Source organism: Carcharhinus amblyrhynchos, chromosome 6 (assembly GCF_965287045.1).
Source record: "Carcharhinus amblyrhynchos chromosome 6, sCarAmb.v2.hapA, whole genome shotgun sequence".
NCBI classification, from domain to species: Eukaryota; Metazoa; Chordata; class Chondrichthyes; order Carcharhiniformes; family Carcharhinidae; genus Carcharhinus; species Carcharhinus amblyrhynchos.
The window spans coordinates 96,088,300-96,106,107 of record NC_137329.1 but is presented as its reverse complement, the minus strand read 5'-3'; positions in this window follow the sequence as shown (position 1 = coordinate 96,106,107).

Sequence of the window (17,808 nt, the reverse complement as noted above, 5' to 3'; positions counted from 1 at the left end):
GACTGACAGAGTATTGATGAATGAAAATTCATTCCAACGAACATGAAAATGGAAACATAAACTCTAATTTCTTGTCCTACCACTTTCTGAGAATGATTCAGGCTAAGCAAAACCTCTGCCTCCTGTGCGCCAGAAACCTGATTTACAAATCCAAATCCTATCTTTAACAAGGAATATCTAATCCCACCTCCTTGCCTATCTCGTCCCACTGTTGCTGAAACCTTTACCCCTGCTTTTATCATTCAACTCAGTCTCACTAATTTCCTTGCAAACTTCTCATCATGCTCTCTCCATAAACTCCATGTCAATCAAAACATAGCCACCCACTACATGATGATAGTGCTACTCCCAAACTGACTGAGCCAAGCTCACTCCTCATAGGAAACAGACACAATGAGCATTCAATGCTGCAACATTTGACTTAATCTGAGTTAAATGTGATCAATATTGTATTATCATCTGTAAATTTGATTGTATTGTATTACAATCAATGTAAAGAGGATTAGGGAAGGAATGCGAGAGCTTAGGGCCTTAGCAACTGAAGACGAAACAGCCACCAATGGTGGAGCATTTAAAATCGAGGATATGCAAGAAGCTAGAATTAGAGAGCAGATATCTTGAAGGTTTGCAGGGCTGGAGGAGATTACAGAGATAGAGGGGTGTTTTACAGTTTTAATCAGCCCAAGATTTCTTGTTCCAGCAAGAAATATAATGGAATTCTTAGTAAATAAATTGAGGCTTGAGCTGTGAATACCAAATGAACAATCAAAGGCAACTCACTGGTTTTGGGCTACGGAAATGTCAGGCAGCTGGGACACTGGTGGCAACTGGGACAGTGGGAGTAGCTGGAAGGAACGGAAATATAAGGCAAGACTGAGTAGAATGAGCTCGGTATATTAAAATTTACCCCTTGCAGCAACTCTATCCTTCACTCTTCGTTAAATGTGAAAAAATACAACATGATTTCCACCAATTGGTATTGATAGGCTTGTGTCTGTATTATTGACCATCTATATATCTTATAAATAATTCATATTTATTATGTATAATTACTTTTTGGTGGATGAGGTGATACAGTTCTGAGGACTTTGAAAATGTCAGAGTGGAAGATGGTCCCATACCCAAGGATTTTCTGTCTGGTGACGCAGCTGGAGCAAGATGATCAGGGTGAGACATCCAGAACTCTGCTTTAAGGATGCTCATAAATGTAACATGAAGGCCCTATCAACTATCACCCAGTCAGTCATTGGCTGGCCACATAGGAAAATGGTGACAATTCCTGTGGGCTGGCTGGCATGCATCACCAGTGACTAGGCAACACCGAAAACAACAACCTGCAATGACAATTGGTAGCTTCATGTTCAGCAACTGTGGCAGAGCCATCAGCAAGGTTGAAGACATCTAATCTGAAATGGATTTATTTGCTGTGCGTCCATCATCTTTCGTAGATGGAAAATTGCTGGAAATGAGTAAAATCAACGAGAACATTATAACAGTCTTGAATGGACTCTGTCATATTCCTCTCCTTATGATTTGTTCCCGTCTACAGTTTGCTCTCCTGATTGTAGGTACGGCTCACATTTGTGTTTTATGTAATACATTTTCACAACCAGCAGGTGGCACACCTCAGCCTGGAGTTGCACCAGTATTCCGTGAAAATCAGGTCTCCTCTCCGGGGATTTGGATTTGACTGTAGTTAATTCCTGAAAACGATTCTAAAGGGTTTTTTTTTCTCTCCCTGTGGTGTACTCTTGAAGCAAGCTAAAAATGGTTAAACTAGAAAACAATTCTCCAGCCTCAACAGAAAGCAAGTGAGCTTAATTAAAGATTTCTTTAGAATTTCTTTTGATTATTTTGTGTATTACTTTAATCCTAGGTTACCAATTTAACAACACACTTCTGCTCCAATGCAATAAAACAAGTACCAAGTTGTGTAATTTGCTTTGGGTACCATAGTGTAGAGCTTGCGTAATTGGAATACTGATCCAAAAATCTGGACTAATGAGTTCAAATCCCACCACGGCATTTTGAGAATTTGAATTCAAGTCAAAAGATAATGCAGTGCCACACCAACATAGTTGAAAGGTAATTGCGTTAGCCAACTGTATCAAACCAGTACAGTGCACTGTTATAGTTTGAGAAGAAAGCCCACTACCACCACCTTCTCAGGATAACTAGACTTGGGCAAAAATTCCTGCCTTGCTATATCATAGAAAACATAGAAACATTGAAAAACTACTGCACAAACAGGCCCTTCGCCAAACATATCCCTACCTACTAAGCTTACCTATAACCCTCTATCTTACTAAGTCCCGTATACTTGTCCCAAAGTCTCTTAAAAGACCCTAACGAATCCACCTCCACCACCACTGCCAGCAGCCGAGTCCACACACCCACCACCCTCTGAGTGAAAAACTTACCCCTGACATCTCCTCCGTTCCTAGTCCCCAGCACCTAAACCTGCGTCCTCTTGTGGCAGCCATTTCAGCCCCGGGAAAAAGCCTCTGAGAATCCACTCGATCAATACCTCTCAACATCTTATACACCTCTATCAGGTCACCTCTCATCCCTCATCTCTCTAAGGAGAAAAGACCAAGCTCTCTCAACCTATCCACCCAATCCAGGCAACATCCTTGTAGATCTCCTCTGCACCCTTTCTATGGCTTCCACATCCTTTCTGTAATGAGGCGACCAGAACTGAGCACAGTACTCCAAGTGGGGTCTGACCAGGGTCTTATATGCTGCAGCATTATCTCCCGACTCCTAAACTCAATCCCTTGATTGATGAAGGCCAGTACACCATATGTCTTCTTAACCACAGCCTCTACCTGCAAAGCTGATTTGAGCGTCCCATGAACCCAGACCCCAAGATCCTTCTGATCTTCCATGCTGCTAAGAGTCTTACCCTTAATAGTATACTCCGTCATCCTATTTGACCTGCCAAAATGAATCACCACACACTTATCTGGGTTGAAGTCCATCTGCCACTTCTCCGCCCAGTCTTGCATCCTATCTATGTCTTGTTGCAACTTCTGACATCCCTCCACACTATCCACAACACCTTCAACCTTTGTGTCATTGGCAAACTTACCAACCCATCCCTCCACTTCCTCATCCAGGTCATTTATAAAAATCACAAACAGCAAGGGTCCTAGAACAGATCGCTGGGACACTCCACTGGTGACCGACCTCCGTGCAGAAAAAGACCCACCTACGAGCACTCTTTGCCTTCTGTGGGCAAGCCAGTTCTGAATCCACAAAGCAATGACCCCTTGGATCTCATGCCCCCTCACTTTCTCAATAAGCCTTGCATGGGGGACCTTATCGAACACCTTGCTGAAGTCCATATATACTACATCTACTGCTCTTCCTTCATCAGTGTGTTTAGTCACATCTTCAAAAAATTCAACCAGGCTTGTAAGGCACAATCTGCCTTTGACAAAGCCATGCTGACTATTTTTGATCATAATATACCTCTCCAAATGTTCATAAATCCTGCCTCTCAGGCATAAATCCTGCCCTCAGTCACTGCGCTGTCTGGAGACAATACACATCTCTTTAACCTGTGATCAGTGCTCCTTCCACACACATTGTCAGCAACTTTAGGACTTGAACAGCAGGTTAGGTGTAAAGATTCGCATTCTAATCAGTAATCTCTACACTGTCTATGCTTTATATGCTCTGTCCGAGGCCAGAACTCTCCATTCACCTGACGAAGAGGGAGTCCCCTCGAAAGCTTGTGAGTTTACTATCAAATAAATCGATTGAACTAAAACCTGGTGTTGTCAGACTCTTTACTCAGGATCTTCTGAGAGGGAATTGAAAAAACCTTACTTCCATGTTCCCAAACTGTGAGACCAGTAATGTCTTGATTTTAACATTCTCATCTTTATTTCCAAATCCCTCCATGGGTCTTTACTGCAGTCTCCTCCAACCTCTGAGTTCTGTGACCCCACAAGCCTGACCTCTTGTGTATTCCTCATTGTCATTACTCCACCATGGAAATGGAAACTTGCACTATGCAGTGCCTTTCACAATGTCAGGACATCTCAAAGTGCTGAGAGTTAATGGAGTACTTTTTGAAGTATAATCACAATTAATGTTCAGAGAAGGCAACAACAAATTTGTACATAGCAAACTCCCAAACAAAACCAGCAATGACCAGTTAAAATGTCCTTTGAAATATTGACAAAGGGATTAATAGGTGTGGACACTGAGCATTACTCCACTGCCCTTCTTTGAAATAGTGTCATGGAATCTCCCCCAAAGATTTGGTTTAAAGCCTTATTCAAAAGACAGAATTTCTGACAAAGCAGCATTTTCTCAATACTGCACTGGAGTTTCATTGGTGATCTGCTCTCAGGCCTACCTCCTAAGTTCTGAAATTATTTAAAGTTTATTAGTCACAAATATTGACAAAGTAAGGCTTATGCTAACACTACAATGAAATTACTGTGAAATTCCCCTGGGTGCCACACTCTGGCACCTGTTTGGGTCAATGCACCTAACCAGCACATCTTTCAAACTGTGGGAGGAAACCAGAGCACCAGGAGGAAACGCACACAGACAATAACCCAAGCTAGGAATCGAACCCTTGTGCTGTGAATTATTTGCCAAACCTGGACTTTCTGTCTCTCTCTACTTTAACTCACTTCTTAAAACCTACCTTTTTGACCAAGCTTTTGGTCATCTGTACTAATATCTTATGCAACCCGGTGCCAAAACAAGTTTGAAAACACTCCTTTAGAGTACCTTGGGTTATAAATGTGAAATGTTGTTTTTTGTATGATGATATGCCAAGATTTACCATGCTCACCACTGAACTGCACCATTGGCCATGAAGTCTAAACAAAACTGAATTTTTAGCTGCAAAGACACAATAATGCTTTCTTTTTCCCTCCAATTTATTTCATTGATCAATTGTGGTATTTATTGACACAAAAACAGAAAATGCTGGAAAATCTCAGCAGGTCTGACAGCATCTGTGGAGGGAGAATAGCCAACGCTTTGAGTCAGCTGATGAAGGGTCATCCAGACTCAAAACATCTGAAGGCCAGATGCTGTCAGTCCTGCTGAGATTTTCCAGCATTTTCTGTTTTTGTTCCAGATTCTAGTAATTAGCAGTATTTCACTTTTATCTTGGTGGTATTTATTGACGTAACTAACCCATTCATACTGTGAATTGGAAAAACAGTGACAAGAAACAAAATACAAAGCTAGAGGAGAAGCTAATGATTTCCAATGACCCAGATATACATTTCCTCCTCCTTCAGATACTATACCATAAGAGGGCATCAGTAACCATGGACTTCCATTGGATTATGCCATGATTACAAAGCACTACAATGGTTTGCCATTGCCTTCTGTGATATGGCTGACCAGGCAACTCTCCCACTCTTGGACGGCTCGGTGGCACAATGGTTAGCACTGCTGCCTCACAGCACCGGGGACCCGGGTTTGATTCCCGATTTGGGTTGCTGTCTATGTAGAGTTTGCACGTTCTCCCTCTGTCTGTGTGGGTTTCTTCCAGGTGCTCCGGTTTCCTCCCACAGTCCAAAGATGTGCGGGTTAGGTGGATTGGCCAAGCTAAATTGTCCCTTAGTGTCAGGGGGACTAGCAGGGGTAAATGAATGGGATTATGGGGATAGGGCCTGGTGGGATTGTGACCGGTGCAGACTCGATGGGCCAAGTGGCCCCCTTTTGCTCTTCAGGATTCTATGATTCAATGATTTACTTCTTGTCATTGGACATATATACAAAACGTGAAGCTGGATTGTAGATACGCTGCCTTAAGTGAATTATCTAGTAAAATATGTTTCTTTAAACAAATTGAAGAAAATATTAAAGACTGTTAAATTGTACACCTTAGTTTCCTAAGCTGTGAGTCTATAGTTAGAAGTCCCGAATAAGATATTTTAACCAACATCTGTTATAACCCTGAGTAGTAAATAATTAAGCTTTCCATATGCTCTCAAACTATAACTGAATACTGAGCGCAATCTTTTAAGCCTCGTCCTTAATTAGAAAGAAAATCATTTTGAAATAGCTACCACAGAAACCATCAACATTCTGATCTCCTTTGAAATTAGTATTTTTAGTTCCTGGAGAAAAATCTGTAAGAATTTAAAGGAACAAATCAAAGTATATCTGAAGACCAAAATCACCAGTAGGTATAAACCACTTAAGAAAATGGTGAACCATTAGAGAAAATGGCATGTTTATAGAAGATGCTGAATTATATGATAATAATTTTAATCTATGAGCGTGATCAACTTTGTTAACTCATTGGTGACCAAGTGAGAGTTAACCTCAAGCAGAATTTCAATCAGTGCATAATTTAATTCATTGGACAGAAAGTCAAGCATGTATTGTCATTTATGATAATCATCTTTTAGTGAGTATCAAATTATCCTCAGTGTTAAAGACAGAGGTAAGGCAGACTTTAATAAATCAGTGCGTTATGCTACACACTGATAAAAGTACATACATTTTAATGAGCACAATGTGGTAACCAAAAAGATTTCCTGTAGATGTTTTTACAGGAGCTTACTTCTTTGCGTCCCTATTAGATAAAATACTGTTTTGTTGGAATGGGCAGCATGCATAGATGCTGTTTAACAACAAGCTCAATTGGATTTATAAGACACCTTCAGTGCAGAAAAACTCCTCACATGCCTCATAGAAGTTGTACACAAAGAATGGATAGCAAGCTGACAAAGGAGATGTTGACAGGAATGATCAAAAGTTTGGTCAAAGAATTGGGTTAAACAATAGAAGAGGGGTTAAGGAAGAGCATTCCTGAGCTTAGGGCCGATGGTGAAAGTAATATCTGGAGCTATTTGTTTGATCACCCTTTTACTGGGAGCTTTTGTTGACTTGCACTTTTTAAAATATGTCGTAGTGGATTTCATTCTTTTGCTAGCTTCCAAACCCATTAATTTGTGACTCACTTAAAAAAACATATGAATCTTTCACCAAGCAGGTGCACATACAACATGTTTACATCTGGAAATGTGATAGATGAAACCCATGTGAGATACAACATAGATACATGACAATATGATCAGAGCCCGTTGTGCAGCTAAACAAACACAATTAAATGACTAAACTGGCCAAAATAACAAGAAACAGCATGAACAAAATCTTCGGACACAAGTTTGTCTTCCTTGACTGGAAAGACCAATGAAAGGCTGAAGAACTAACTGTTAGTGCAAACCGTCTCAGGCTTTTTTTTGTTGATGGCCATTTGTAGTTCTCCATCTGTCCACACTTACTCTTAAAACATATAATTCTGGAAACAACATGAGAATCCCCTGTATTGGGGAGAAGGCTCATACCACTCCTGGATGATATGGCTTTAGTTTAGTCAGCTAAACCGGATGAGATTGTTAAAGTGGAGTGCTAGTTAATGCACAATGTTGGCAGCTGCTATCAATATTATTGGACAAAAGTTTTTGTAGTTCAGATATCATTTTCATAATTTTAGCTCCATCCAATCAGTGACACGCTAATGTAGCATCAAGAAAGGAGAATGTATTATACGTGCAATTAAAATAGGAGGCTTTACCTAAAAAATCTTCAAAATATGTTAAATAATCTCAATTAAGTTTTCTACCCTGTACGCTATCAGGTGAAATTGCTAATTTTTTGACTGAGTGAGAAGAATTATAACTTGTGCTTTCAAGCCAGTTTCTCTAAATACATTCAAATTAAACTGAATAAAACTATTTAGAGTCCAAAAATCAAACTCAGTGAAAACTGAACCTTACAGTCATTGTAATTTATAGTGGATTAGACAGATTGGTCATGCCAAATTGACCGTTAGTGTCGGGGGACTAGCTAGAACAAATGAATGGGGTTATGGGGATAGGGCTTGGATGGGACTGTGGTTGGTACAGACTCGATAGGCTCAATGGCCTCCTTCTGCACTGTATGGTTCTATGATTCTATGATCCAGTTGGCTGCCTTTGTGGATGAAAATACAGCATTAAGTACATCAAGCCCAGGGTACAACTGTTCTCTTGTCATAAGAACATAAGAACATAAGAAATAGGAGCAGGAGTAGGCCATCTAGCCCTTCGAGCCTGCCCCGCCATTCAATGAGATCATGGCTGATCTGTCGTGGCTCAGTTCCACTTTCCCGCCCTCTCCCCATAACCCTTAATCCCCTCTCTTATCAAGAACCCATCAACCCGCTTCTTAAAAATATTTAGCGAGGCAGCCTCCACCACTTCAACGGGCAGAGAATTCCAGAGATTCACCACCCTTTGAGTGAAGAAGTTCCTCCTCAACTCCGTTCTAAACCGCCTCCCCTTTATCTTGAGGCTGTGCCCCCTAGTCCTACTGTCTTTTTTGAGCGGGAAGTCTCTCCACCTCTATCCTATCCATCCCATTCATCATTTTATACGTCTCAATGAGATCTCCCCTCATTCTTCTAAACTCTAACGAGTACAAGCCTAGTTTATTCAGCCTCTCCTCATAGCTCAACCCCCTCAACTCCGGTATCAGCCTAGTAAACCTCCTCTGCACTCCCTCCAAGGCCAAAATATCCTTGTGCAGGTGCGGCGCCCAAAACTGCACACAGTACTCCAGCTGCGGCCTCACCAATGCCCTATACAGCTGCAGCAAGACCTCCCTACTTTTATATTCAATACCCCTCGCTATGAAGGCCAGCATCCCATTCGCCTTCCTGACCACCTGCTGCACCTGCAAGCTGGGTTTTTGCGACTCATGCAAAAGGAGGATAAAGAGGCGGCGAGGGTTAGGGAGGGAATTTGCTTAGGCCTCAGGCTGCTGAAGGCCTGGCCACCAATGGTGAAGTGATTAAAATCAGAGAAGCTCCAACTGAAAGTCGGGAAGATATCGTGGGAGGGTCATAAGGCTGGAGGAGGTTATGGAGATAGGGGCAGGATTTCTATCCAGATTTTGGACTGATAACAGGGACAACCAGGAAATTGGGTTCTGCTGACCAAGGTGGGGTTAGTCCCATTCTGTTTGAGTCATTTTGCTGGTGGCTGGATTGGGAGCGGGACTGTTACCTTGCTGATTAAGATAATCAAATGGCCAATTATGGGCATGGAGCAGGGGCTAACTGGAATTTTTCAATCAGTCTATAAGCCATCCACACTGCCAGATACATCCTCCCGATGACAGAGCAGGTGGGGTTGGTGTAGCAGCACGATAGAGGAAAAGAAAATCCACCAATCTCCCCCCCACCCCCCACCACCACCTCGAAGGTCACTGTGGCCACTTACTGGCCCTCAAGCCTCTGCCTGCTATCAGTGACTGGACACTAAAACACTTGCTCTGGCCGCTAATCAGCCAAATTGGTGAATTCTCTAATCACAATGCAGGGTTGAATCCCCCCATTTGACTCCAACATTATGGCTCCAAATACAAACCCCGGTCCCGGGGGGGTGGGGGGGGCGTCCGGCCATGAAGGAATTTTAAAACCGAATAAAAGAGTTTTATAATCAAGACCAGTGTAGCTCACTGAGCTAAGGGGATGATGGGTGAACGGGATTTGTCGTGAGTCTGAAGATGGACAGGAGATTTTTGGTTGAATTGAAGTGCACTGGATGGCACGGTGGTTAGAACTGCTGCCTCCCAGCGCCAGGGACCCAGTCTGATTCCTGGCTTGGGTCACTGTCAACGTGGAGTTTGCACGTTCTCCCTGCGATTGTGTGGGCTTCCTTTCGATACCTTCTTGAAGGAACTTCTTCAAGTGCTTGATCTGATTACCCTCAGGACACAGAATTGTGAAACAAGATCTGAAATGTGGCAGCGGAAGTGTTTGGGGGGATGGCAGGGTAGGGGGGGTGGGGTGGGGTGGGTTGTGGGCGGGGGGAAGTGTTGTTCATGGAGTTAATATTCACAAAAAACATTTAATTTTCAATACGAGACACTGTATTTGAAAGTTAGTTCATGCTTAAAACCTGCAGATTCTACTCAAATGAATTGCAAAGCCAAATGTTCTCAAATATTTCTTTACCTGACCTGAATTCAACAAGTAGGATGGCACCCTTCTCAAACTACATCCGACAGATGTTTCCAGTTTGTTTTGCAAAGCATGGCTGGGAAAGAAAGGCATTTCCAGAATTCACTGCAAAAAAAATCTCAGCTGAAGTGAAAAGTAATGATTGCTGAATAATCATGGTACTGTCCTGTCACACAAAATTCAATTTTTGTGTTTTCATATTTGATTTTCATTTTAGTTGGCAAAATGAAAACTAAGGATTGAATACTAACATCAACCAATCCTGCAAGACAAATTCTTTAAAAGTTGCAAGTACCAAGAGGGTCATGCTGTGAAAGACATAACAGTGCAGCTGTGTTGTTGCATGGCTGTTAATGTAATCAGGAGACTGACAAATTAATACCAGAGGGCAAAGCCTAAGCAGTATGTCTAATTATCATCTCGCTACAGCCCAGAATGCATGCCAATAGAAAGGATATTTTAAGGGCAATGTAAAAAAAACCATACAATTTCCTGTCTTACAGGCAGTTACAGAACTGGAATTATTGCATCCTGTGTTGTCTGGCACAGCAGTTGTTGCTACGTGTAAAACAGGTGGTTTTACTGCAACATTTCTGAGGAGAGGTCTTGTTTATGTTGCTTCGTCATCATGGTAATCATTGTAGGACACCAACTTATGACATAGATTTTATACATTTTCACATTTGCAGATGTGTGTTTGTGCAGTGTGTTAGGTTAGCTGGAGCAGTAGTTGTAGGTCCACTACTCTGACACCTCTAGAATGATGATTTCTTATTTTAACAATGGTACCATGGAAGGTGGTACCTATTTTGTTGTGGGCAGGAGGGGACTTAATTTAAAGAGTCCTGATTTCTCTTCTCACCACCCCTGTGTATAAACAGAAAGGCTTTTGATTTCTCCCTTTATTAGCATAATTCCCAACCCCATGGTTTTGGTGTGATCCAATTTCTATTACTAACCCCATAGAAAATTCAAGATATTGTAAACCCAGAAGGTTATTTGCACAAATTCAAAATGTGTGGTGGGTAGGGCGGGGTTATATGTAGCCCACCGCTCCCCCCCCACCCCGTGCATTCATGCAATAAAAGAGGGACCCCACCATGCATTCATGCAATAAAAGAGTGATAGAAAAAGGAAGATTTACCGGGCAAAGCTTACAAAGAAACATTGTTTCACATGAGTCCAGATTCGCAAATTAAAGTCCAATGGTGTCTCCTTTCACTCTGGTCAGCAGGTTGAAAACTGATGCTGGATAATTCACTTTTCCAGTAGAGATTGACTTCAAAGGTGAGATAGGCAGGCATGCAGAGATGAATCAATCTTGTAGGCAATAATACTCAAGGTTGACTATTTCCAGTTGAAACAGAGCAAATGGCATCAGGATTTCAAACCTGGATAGAGTCCCCTTTCCATGTGCCTGTTTCTTAGATGGAAAGATGGCATACTGAGCTTTGCACTACGGCAAGGCAGCATAACTGGTTCTCCCAGTTAGAGGTTCATGTCACATCTCTCCCATCTCTCTTTACCACCTGTGACAAAAGACATATATTTTTCATCTGGGTCCCAAGGTGGTTAAATGTTCCAGCCATTAGGAATTGAAGGAAGGTTGCAAGTTTCTTTGTTCTCGCAGATTAATAGGCTCCATTTGGAGAGCCTGGGTTGTGAAACATAGATGACCTTTGTATAATTCCATTTGAATTTCATCTCTCAAGCCCATGGGGATAATAAGAGTTTCTTCAGAGATAACGAGGAACAAATTTCCCTCATACTGCCAGATTTTGCCTGTTGTTCGAAGGTCATAGATAGACACAGCTTCAGCCATTTTAAAAGATCATTGTCTAATGTTAAAATTTTATAAGTCAGCTATAATATAAATATATGTAATAAAAATATATTGTGAGGTTTTAACCCCAATTTATCATAGTAAATGTTTTATATAGAGACAGTGTTGCATCACAAGATCAGATGTTTGACTAGCTAATTTAAGTAAGTCTACACAAGTTTTAAAAGGATTACATATATTTGTATGGATGATTAGACACACCAAGTAAGGGCTAGCTAGGCTTTCTGTAGGTCATTGAATTATTTTATAAACATCACGAAGCAGTGAATAATCTGGTTTATTAAACTATGGTTTAATTAGGGAAACCCAGCATCAATTTGTTAAAAGAAGGTTGTGTTTATAAACTAACACAAAAGCAGAATACTGCAGACGCTGGAAATCTGCAATAAAAACATAAAATGCTGTAAGTGGTCAGCAGATCAAAACAGGACTCTTTCCCTCCATAGATCTTACCTGACCTGCTGAGCATTTACAGTGGTTGTTTTTGTTTTAATTTCATGTTCGATGAATCTGAGGTGACAAAGATGGGTTGATGAGGGTGATGCAGGTTATGTGGTGTATGAAGACTTCCAAAGTATGTTTGATAAAGTGCTATATGATAGACTTGCCAGCAAAGCTGAAGCCCATAGTGTATATGGAAAAGTGGATACCATTTTCCATTTAAGGCTGAACCAGACTTGAAAGTTTATCATAACTTCCTTGCTTTGGTACTCTATTTATAAAGCCTCGCATCCTGTATATTTTAACAGGAGCAGTTGGATAAACTTGGATTGTTTTCAGTAGAAAGACAGAGGATGAGGGGCGACCTGATAGAAGTCAACAAAATTGTGGATAGTGGATAGTCAGAGGCATTTTTCCCAGGGTGGAAGGGTCGACCACAAGGAGACACAGGTTTAACGTGAGAGGTGGTAAGTTTAGGGGAGACGTGCAGGGAAAGTTTTTCTGACCTAGAGTGGTGGAAGCAGAGATGTTAGCAACATTCAAGGTGTATCTTGATTCACACATGAATGGGACACAGAGGGATAGAATCTGTGTATTGGTGCAGACTCGGTGGGCTAAAGGGCCTGTTCCTATGCTGTATTGTTTTTTGTACTTTCTCAATCCCTCCCTTTACACATTCCAACAGTTTCTGCAGGTATACTCCAGTTCTTCCTCTTTCTACAACCCTTTTAGAATTATGATTGTTTTATATTACATATCTTCAATCTCTCTACCAAGATGCACCACTTCACACTCTGCGTTATATTTGTCACATTTTCACCCAGTACACTAGCCTGCATGTTTATCACTTCATATATAAATATCAAAAAAACCTTAATGATAACCCTTAGGGGACCACTGCATATTTTCCTCTAACTGTAAAACAAATGTTTACCACTATTCTTCCCTCCACATGACCAATCTCTTTTCGTCTTTGGCAGGGAATGACTAGTGGGATACTGGAGGGATCTGTGCTAGGACCCCAACTGTTCACATTATATATTAATGATTTGGAAGAGGGAACTAAATGTATTATCTACAAATTTGCAGATGATACAAAGTTGGGTGGGAGGGGGAGCTGCTTGGAGGTTGCAGACATGCTTCTGCGTTTTACAGGCTGAGTGTGGGCATCTGCAAGGCAGATGCAGTATAATGAGGATAAATGTGAGGCTATCCACTTTGGTAGCAATAATAGGAAGACAGATTATTATTTGAATGGGTGTAAATTGAGAGAGGTGGATACTCAGCGAGACTTTGGAATCCTCATGCATCAGTTGCTGAAAAGAAACCTGTGGGTACAGCAGGCAATAAAGAAGGCAAATAGTATGTTGGCCTTCATATCAAGAGAATTTGAATATAAGAATAGGGATGTTTTACTGCAATTGTATAGGACATTGGTGAGGCCACACCTGGAGTATTATGTGCAGTTTTGGTGTCCTTATCTGAGGAAGGATGTCCTTGCTATAGAGCCAGTACAGCGAAGGTTTGCCAGGCTGATTCCTGAGATGGCAGGTCTGTCATATGAGGAGAAACTAAATCTGGACACTGCGCTTCAGGAAATGTGAAAGCAGAAAAAAAAAGAATGATTCTGGTTATAAGGTATTTCAATTACCTGAATAGATTGGAGAAATTGTGTGTGGGGCTATGGGGAAAGGATTAGGGCATGGGACCAGTGGAATTGCTCTTACAGACACAGAAGACTAAATGGTCTCCTTCTGTGCTTTCTATGATTCAATAACTGGCTTTGCTGATATTTATATTGCACATGAGCCAGTTCTTGAATTGTTACCTTATTCTATTACTACTACTCTTACTGAAAGGGTGATGGTTTTATAGTGGCGATGTCACTGGAATAGTAATACAGAAACCCAGATTAATAGTCTGGGGATATGGGCTCAAATCCCACCAATAAAATTCAGCTGATAAATCAGAAATTAAAAGCGAGTCTAAAGCCATTGTTGATTATCGTAAAAAGCCATGTGGTTCACTAAGAGAAGGAAATTTGCCACTGACTACTGTTGTGGGTCAGATCTCAAACAATGACGAAGCAGAGTACAAGACAGTAGTAGAGCATCTGGTGAACTGATGTGACAACAATAATCTTTCCCTCAATGTCAGCAAAATGAAGGAGATAGACATCGACTCGAGAAACATGGTGGCAGGAATGCCCTGTCTACATCAGTGGGGACAAGTTAGAAATGGTCAAAAGCTTCAAGGTTTTAGGTGTCCAGATTACCAACCATCTTTTCTGGTCTCTCCATGCAGACACTATAGTTAAGAAATCCCACCAATGCCTCTACTCCCTCAGGAGAATCAGAAAATTTGGTATGTCCACTACAACTCTCACCAATTTCTACAGATGCACCATCGAAAGCATTCTTTCCAGTTGTATCATGGCTTGGTATGGCTTCTGCTCTATCCAACACCACCATAGACTACAAAGGGTTGCGAATGAAGTCCATTCTATCGCTTAAACCAACCTTCCACCCACTGATACCGTCTACACTTCCCGCTGTCTCAGAAAAGCAGCCAGCATAATAAAGGACTCAACGCATCCCAAACATTCTCTCTTCCACCTTCTTCCATTGGGAAAAAGATACAAAAGTCTTGAGGACATGTGCCAATTGACTCAAGAACAGTTTTTTCCCGGCTGCCAGACTTTTGAATGGACCTAACTTGCAACAAGTTGATCTTTCTCTACACCCTAGCTATGACTTAACACTACGTTCTACACACTCTCCTTTCCTTATCTATGCACAGTATGCTTTGTCTGTATAGCATGCAAGAAACAATACTTCCTACCGTACACTAATATATGTGACAATAATAAATCAAATGTATCAAACCACTATGAAGCCAAAAAGGAACAAAACCGGTCAGACCACTGCGGTCAACCTAAATACTGGAAATAACATTGGCACACTGAGCCCTATTGATCCTGCAAAGCTGTCCTTATTAACATCTGGTGGCTTGTGCCAAAATTGGGAGTACTGTCATGGGCACTTAGAAAATCTTCACAACCGTACAATGTTCCGGACACCATCATCATCAACTCTGGATATGTTTTCCATCAACAGGACTGACACAACAGCAGTGGCACAGTGGTATACAGTTGGTACTCAACATCAACTCTGGACCTCATGAGGTCTCATGGCATCACTCAAAACTGGGCAACAAAGCATCCTGATAATTACTACATAATATACCTTTCCCCCACACCCTGGGGTACTCCAACGTGTTTCTCCAAGAGTGGCTCAGTAGCACCACCAAAGACCGAGCTGTCTGAGTCCTAAAGAGATAGCTGCTATACCTGGTCTGTGGCAGGTGGTGTAGGAACCAACAAGAGGGTAAAAGCTACTTGTTGTTCTCACAAATCAACCAGCTGCAGCTGTATCTGACCATGTCAGTAGTGGTAGGAATGGCCATTACACAAGCCTTGGGGAGACAAATTCCCATTTTCACATTAAGGAAACCCTTCACTGTGTTCTGTGGCACTATCACCTTGCTAAATGGGGTAAATTTTGAACAGGTCTAGCAACTCAAAACTGGGATATTTTGGGTGTTGTGTGCCATCAACAGGTGAATTGTATACAACCACAATATGTAACTTTATGACTCAGCATATACCACCATCCCCCCCCCCCCAGTCTAGAATTACCATCAAACAGTGGAATCATCCTTCATTCAATAAAGAGTTGCAGGAGTACATGCAGCACAGTGGCAACACTGTGTACCATCCGCCAAGATTCATTGCAGCAACTCACTAAGGCTCCTTCAACAGCATTTTCCAAACCCATGCCCTCTACCAGTTAGGACAAGGGCAGCAGATGCACAGGAACACCACAAGCTGCAAGCTCCCTGCCCAAGAATACTTAATCGAAGGCAGTGACTTGGATAGCGATCATGGCAGTTTTTTCAAACTGAAAACTGGTAAAATATTGGAAGCAGGGAAAATATAGGGTTTTGTAGTAAGAGCAGGTTAGTGGGATTAGTTTTTTTTATTGCAGCAAAAAAGCCAGCACAAATTTTGTGTTGCAGACTACTGTGATTCAATGGGAAAGACTTTGGTACACATGCAAGTTTCACACACAGTAAATTTCATATTTAAGAGCTCAGTATTGGATATATTGGACCAATTTTATTTTGTTGCGCACCAAGGCCCATGCAGGAACCACAATAAATTTCCCCATGTCTTTACGTTAATGGTATTTCATCATCCCCAGAAAATTCAGTCTGCTGCCTTGAAATTGCTGTTAAAAGGGGAAATAAGAAATTTTAGCCAATGTAGTTGTAACTCCCTTCTGTGACTATTTGAACATAAGAACATAAGAACTAGGAGCAGGAGTAGGCCAACTAGCCCTTCAAGCCTGCCCCGCCATTCAATAAGATCATGGCTGATCTGTCGTGGCTCAGTTCCACATTCCCGCCCTCTCCCCATAACCCTTAATCCCCTCTCTTATCAAAAACCCATCAACCCGCGTCTTAAAAATATTTAGCGAGGTAGCCTCCACCACTTCAACAGGCACCTTTAAGTGAAGAAGTTCCTCCTCAACTCTGTTCTAAACCGCCCCCCTTTATCTTGAGGCTGTGCCCCCTAGTCCTACTATCCTTTCTGAGCAGGAAGAGTCTCTCCACCTCTATCCTATCCATCCCATTCATAATCTTATACGTCTCAATGAGATCTCCCCTCATTCTTCTAAACTCTAACAAGTACAAGCCTAATTTATTCAGCCTCTCCTCATAGCTCAACCCCCTCAACTCTGGCATCATCCTAGTAAACCTCCTCTGCACTCCCTCCAAGGCCAAAATATCCTTGCGTAAGTACGGCGCCCAAAACTGCACACAGTACTCCAGCTGCGGCCTCACCAATGCCCTATACAGCCGCAATCCTTCCTTGAAATTGGCAATCCTTCATGACCTGAGGGAAATATCAAACACTTATATTTATTAAATTGCCTCTTGGCTTTTTGAGCTCCAATGGAAATTGTTTAGGATATCAGGTTTTCCACACATCTGCAATTTTTGTCTTTGTGACTCTGTGGTAGATTCTATATCAATGCCCTGTCCATACTAATGAATCTGTAAATATGTCATTTGTCAATGGACATGAAATAGTTAAAGGTTAGTAATATATTAGGATCCAGGTATTTAAAAGTTATTTTAGCTTCACAGACTGCCAGTTTATTATTTTTGAATCGTGATGGCAATACAGCTTTTAACAAATACCATGCTGTTTGATTACTGTTAAATTTAGTTATGTTATATGCTAATCTGCGCCAGGAGCCAATGACACTGGTAACCCACTCAGTTGCCTTATGAATCCCACCATATCATACACAACACTCACACTAATTCAAGAATGCTTACAAATTTACACACATCTTCAACATTTCATTTAGCCTTGAATCGTGCAGTATACAGCAGCAAACTGTATTACAAATTTTTACTATGGGCAGTATTTTCCATGCCCTCCATGGCATGTTTCATG